Genomic DNA, 6,067 nt, shown 5'->3' with positions numbered 1-6,067 from the left:
TGCAGACATACCAAGTCTTTTCCCATTTTATTCCCCTCATTATTGGACCATAATTTTTCAGTTTACTCAAGCAAACAAGCTGTTACAGTAGGTTTCTTCTGAAAAAGGTGATAGCTGTTCTTACAGCATCTTTACTGCTAAGCTGTTGTCCAACAGAAACTACCAAAGCCTGTATATCCCATCCCCCAGCAGCTTGTGGAACTAGCTGGCTCCAAAGCCAGGGTGGGGAACACTCACCAGGCAATGACTTGTCAACTACAGATTCCAATGGACTTTGCAAGACACAGGTTTTGAGACATACAGGAGGGAAAGAAGGAATACTTCAAGCTTAAACACGTTGTTGGGTGCCAAGGGCTGGATGTGGAGATCTGCATTAAAGGGGTGGGTGTCTGCTCACTAAGTCTGCCAGAGCCAGGCTCAGAACAAAACCAAAAAAACCCCCATGAGTCCCTCTGCCTCCTGAGCTCTGGAAGTGTGACTGGAGCATCACAACGGAGATACTTGCAACTTCAGAGACCCTGGTCTCTTGGTTCTAAACACACAGAAACCTGATCTGAAAGGCATTCCGCTGACTACAAGACTACTGGGCATCGGCAGTATTCAACTTGCAACTGGATGTCTCTTTTTTAAATAAATAGGATGCTGGTTTATTACCATGTTGATTAAGTAAGATTAGCAAAACATCCTCAAACACGCAATCTGTGTTTTAAGTCTCAAGCCTTCAGAGATCATGTATTTTTTAGCAGACAAAAGCATCTACAAGTTAGTTTCAAGTATAAATAATTTAATCACATGACTGTTATTCTTTCAAGTCAGATACTTATTTAAAATCCTAGTGAATACCTCCTAGGGGTGGCAAACAAATGCACTGGTTTAAATCGTTCTTTGGTTTGTTGTGCTTCTGCAGAGTTCTTGGTTGTAGGCAAACATTTCACTTAAAAAGAGGTCATCAATAATGAAGCGAGATGAATTTTTACAGGCTGCCTTGGCAGACAGTTCAGGCCAGGTCATCCGTTTACTTCTGTTTCATAAGCTGCCAAGCAGAGTAAGAAGAACTACATGTGCTGCTCTGGTCGTTCTCATTAGTCCCTTCAGCATCTAGGACTGCCCGGGTTGGAATTTTCAGTGTAGCTGTATTGACTGAAGCAGGTGACAACAACTATATTTACTGGAACTGACTTGGATGTATTTGTCTTCTAAATCAGGTCATTGCTGAAGCTTATTCTGCAGCTGAGTATTACATAAAATGGACTGAACAAGAAAGGTTTTGGTCACTCCTTTTAATTTATTCTAACAAATGCTTTATCCTGTTTTCTGACATGTCTTCCCGCAGCAGCACTGCTTCGCTGTAGGCACTAGTTAGCTGGGGGCACTGTCCTATACCAGAGGTACCGGTGCTCTGCGCTCATTCCCTTGGTCCAGGGCACAGACTTATGACTACATGTTAGCCTAAAAGCCTGGATACTCTCTTGTTGTTAACAGCTGAAAGAAACATGATAATTTTGATCATTCAAATATTTACAAAATAGTTATCAGAAACGAGTAACAGAATCCAAACACTAAGTTCTGCTTATTTCCTAGCTTACCAAAGGTGTTGCTATTATAAGATATATCAGGCTCAGGAAATGCTATGAGTGGTACCAATTTATGCACTGTTTTAGAGTGCATTTAAAAAAAAATTGTCAAAAGCTGGACCTTGTTCTGCAATATAATTTTGTCAAATCACAGGAGAGCAGGCGCTACTGAAGGTGTGTTTACTTACTACAGGGCAGTGGGAACACTTAGAATATGTAACTGATAATATATTTTCAGACGTGTAACCCATATTTTTGATAACCTGCACATTTAAACACACCACCCCTTGAAAATAAATCATCAAATCTCCCATAAGTTTAGAGGCAGTGTAGAGCACATAGAAGCACTGAGCCTGGAAAGAAGCAGGCTCTCCTCCTTAGCTGTTTGCATACAAGAAAAAGCCACACTGCTGCTAAATGGTCATGTTTTGCTTTTAAATAACTGATTTGCAGGTTATATACATAAGCATAATATCCGAATGTGAGAGGTGGAGCCTCCCATCTTTGCGTGGCCATCCCCACAATCCCTACACTTCCATTAAGAAATTAAAAAATAATAAACCAAGAGCTTCTGAATACTCCCAGTAGTTTTGCTACGCTGTCTGTAGGGAAATGATCTAACAGAGCAGAAGCACTCCCATTTAGTTCTTAAGACAACACATGTGGTATTATCACTATTAAACCAATATCCAAGAAAGGATACTGCAGAAGAACAGTGTAGATACCACATTTCCCTTAGAATAGGTCCGGAAACAAATGGTACCCCAGATATCACTAGATGGTAGCTCTTTTTAAACTACTTTTTTTCTAGTAGAAATGAACATGGCTATCATCACTTAAATATACCCAAATTTAATGACCTTAAATGAAGCTCACGCATTGCAAAGACCACCACACCAGTGTGTTCAGATGCAGATTTTGCCCCAGGGAACTACTCCAGATGACAGTACCTATATTGGAAGAAACCTCCCACAGTGATGGGGAAATGAGATGATGTTCTCCTTTGTGAAACAACCTTTCAGCACTTTGTTTTGATTTTGAAAGCTTTCACATACAACAGCACAAAGCACCATGGTCAAAAGTCCTGAAAAGTAGGCAAACTGTGTCTCAGGACTGCTACTAAGCTCAGGCTAACTACCCACTGGGAAGCATATGCAAAAGAGGAGAGTTTGCTGTGTCCCAAATTCCCACTGCCTTTATCTGGGAAAGCTACATGTTTGGGGAGCAGGCCGTCTTTCTCCCCTGGAAAAAGGAGAGGTCGCTGCTTTACAGCTGAAATGCATAAGGAGAGGAGCCAATCTCAGCTCCTTAAAGGGAGGACCCCATTCACCCTAGTGGCACGCAGGGGTCTTGCTGCAGCTCTTCAATGTTCACAGGTGATCAGCAAGGCTGAACTAGAGTCAAAAGCTAAGACAAGAGATTGCTAGAACAAGAAATACGAGATAAAGCATTTGAGGAAGATAACTGCATGGCCACAGCAGGCTCTTAGAGCAAAGGTCAAATACTGCAGCAGGGTATGTCAGCTGTACCCAGTTTTACCCTTATCCCCACTATCATTTAGTCTGAAAAAATGTGGTGTTTAAAGGCTTCTTTTTCTTCTGCAAGGAGAATTTCACATTTTCACACTGATAGAATTCTTTACTCTGTATTAAATGCATGCACTCAGCCTCAGCCCCACTGTTCTAATGGCCCTTGGCTGTGACACTGGAAGCATTACCTACGTGTTACTGCAGGATATGTTGTGATAAATAGTGGAAGACACAGAATACATTCTTTTCAAGAACAATATCTCACCAATTATTATCCAACCTCCTAACAGGTTGGTGACAAAAAATTACCCTCCCTGCTATTGGATGCAGTGGATTATTTTGAACTCACTTTCCTCCTTTTCCGCAGTTAATTGAAGATCTGTTTTCATGGTTAATTTTCTCCCCCCTTGGGTTATTTCATAATGAGAACTATTTAATAACTTGGCTGCCTTCCCAAGGAGTGTGCCACATCTCCCCAACTGGGAACAGACACTTTCCTATGCCTGCTCATCAGGCAAGTTGAGCTTTGTCAGAAATGGAGACAGCAAAAACTCCAGTTACTTTTTCTTCCATCGTTCACGATGCTTTCCACTCTTCCTCCTCCGTTTTCCAACATTCCAGCTCAGAGGCAGCTCCAATCCCCTTTTTAGGGTACAGGTTTTAATTAGCTGGGAGGTGAGTGGTAAATCTAGTGCCATGGTATGAAAAGCCAAACCAGGACTCCTGAAACATTGTCAACCATTTTCACTGGTGCCAAAAATATTTGAGAATAAATTGGTTTCATCACCACCCAACATTACCCCAGTTTTCTGGCATCAAGGATGAAAATAATTTAAAGTGTTGGAAAGGCCTTATGTTTCACATTTGTGTTGGACTTGTGGAAGATATGGAGGGAGACAGCTATTTACCCTGAAACAGGATTTTTTTTTTTTTTCCTGTGTCAGAAAATATGATTCATCAGGCATGCCAGGGAAAGAATCATTCAGGAAAGAAATGACTGTATTTACCCCTGGGCCTCTCCATGGCCCATGGAGATTCAAACTCTGGAAATGTGTCTTAACGAAATCAAACTGTGCGAAGTGCACTGAACGGGGCAGTGTCAGAGCAAGGCATGACGGGCCTGTGCTGGTCAGTATTCTTCACATTCTGTAAAAACTCTTTTTTCTTCATGCTGATAAAAAAAACGGGTTTGAAACCCCCACATCTCACAGCCATGCTGGTAGGTCTCATAAGATCTGGAAGAGACCAAGCGACCAAATAGAGATGCCAGCATCGTTAAATCTGATGTCACTGTTACTATTTGGTTTAATTTGCATGTCCCCTTCACTTACCGAGACAGGGTGTGATGGAATAATGAGTCTTCTTGTTCGTGTTTCCAGACTCAGGACCAGCCTAGACTCATCCGGGGCTGAATTTCATCCAGGTCTGAATGAGGAATTTCTGCCCTACTTGTTTTCTTAATGACTCTGTGCTAGTCAAGACAAGTTTCACCTGTGCTCCACAGTGCTCCCTCCCTGAGAATACCCTGAAAGACACCTTTGCAGCTCTTTCATAGAAAAATGCTATCTAAATACTACTACTAATAGTAATGATAATAATAACAACATTTTCCTTCTAGCATTCTACCTGTTAAATCTGGACTTTGAATTTGGTCCCTACCTGCCATAAACTATCCTCCTGGCAGGATGGAGTTCTTCCAGAGCTGCAAAAAGCAGGAGTGATAAATCAGGGAGACTCAAGCCAGCTCTAAGAAGTACACATGGGACCTCAGAGTGAAGGATGAGCCTCCTCTCACCTCCAGCCACTCTAACTGCAACTTGCTGCCTAACTATAAAATGGCATAAAGCTAAAGCAAAGCAGGCATGGAGTGGTACGTGAGGTAAGAATGGGAGAACAAACTCCTGTACTTGCCTCATAAAGACTGAGGTGAGATACTCAGAAGCCAGTCCAGTCCCTGCTCACAGCGATGGGACAAGAATGTCCCCTCTTCAGGACCCTTAATCCCCCAGAACAAAGCCAGCTTCTGTAAGGCAGCGAGCAAAGGCTACCAAGAGCATCTGAAGGTGTCCATTTGGAGTCTGTAACACATCTAGAAGCATCCAGCACAGCCTCTGACCATAATGGGTCTGTGCATAATGGCTTCAGTTTTGCATTTGAAAGTAGTGATGAATTCTGGATTTTCCTTCTTGGTGTGCAGGAAAAACTGTGAGAGCAGAGCTTTTGCCAGTGACTCCCAGCTCTTGCAGCACAGCCCCTGTCTCCCTGGTGTCACCCCTTGTTTCCCCGGCAGCAGCACCCCGAGCGCCAGCCCAGGGCCTGTAACCGCTGTAGCAGGGCTGGGCCTCCCCCTGCCCTCCTGTGGGCTTGTCTGGCAGCAGAAAGGGGCAGGAAGCACCAGCTCTGCTCAGGAGCAACCCGTTGGTTTTGAGAACTGTGAATTTTAAAAAACATGTGGTCCTTCCAAACCAGGACAAGCCCCAAGCTGGAATTGGTAGGATAGAGAGTGCAGGGGTTTTTGCCTCTTCTCCCTCCATGAAAATACCCAGAATCCTCTCTGTTCTTGGGAACCTTCTTAATAAATCTTTACTAAAAGTGAAACACCCAGGCAAGTGGAAAGGTCAGCCCAGGACATGGGAGGGGTGAGAGAGGGACAGAGGGCTGAGCTCTTCCCAGGCAGCCATGGGAGCAGGGTGGCACACCTCTTCCAGAGATTTCCAGTGCGCTTCTCAGCCCCAGGTAGATTTGGAAATCTCAATCCCAGTGGGTAGTTTTCTTCCTCCATAGAGAGCTTGGAAGCATAACCCAGCTATGCAGAACCATTATGGATCTGGAATATTTAACAGGCACGGGCATCCTATTTTCAACCTCTGCTAGGAGATTTTAAAATTAATTATCTCAGAGCAGACCGGAAAAAATAACCTTAGATCTCTCCCTTTCTGTTAAGGCAGTGCTGTGGCATTCAGC

This window comes from Athene noctua, chromosome 10, assembly GCF_965140245.1.
Source record: "Athene noctua chromosome 10, bAthNoc1.hap1.1, whole genome shotgun sequence".
Taxonomy (NCBI): Eukaryota; Metazoa; Chordata; class Aves; order Strigiformes; family Strigidae; genus Athene; species Athene noctua.
The sequence above is the reverse complement of the archived record's forward strand: the minus strand, read 5'-3'. Positions refer to the sequence as shown.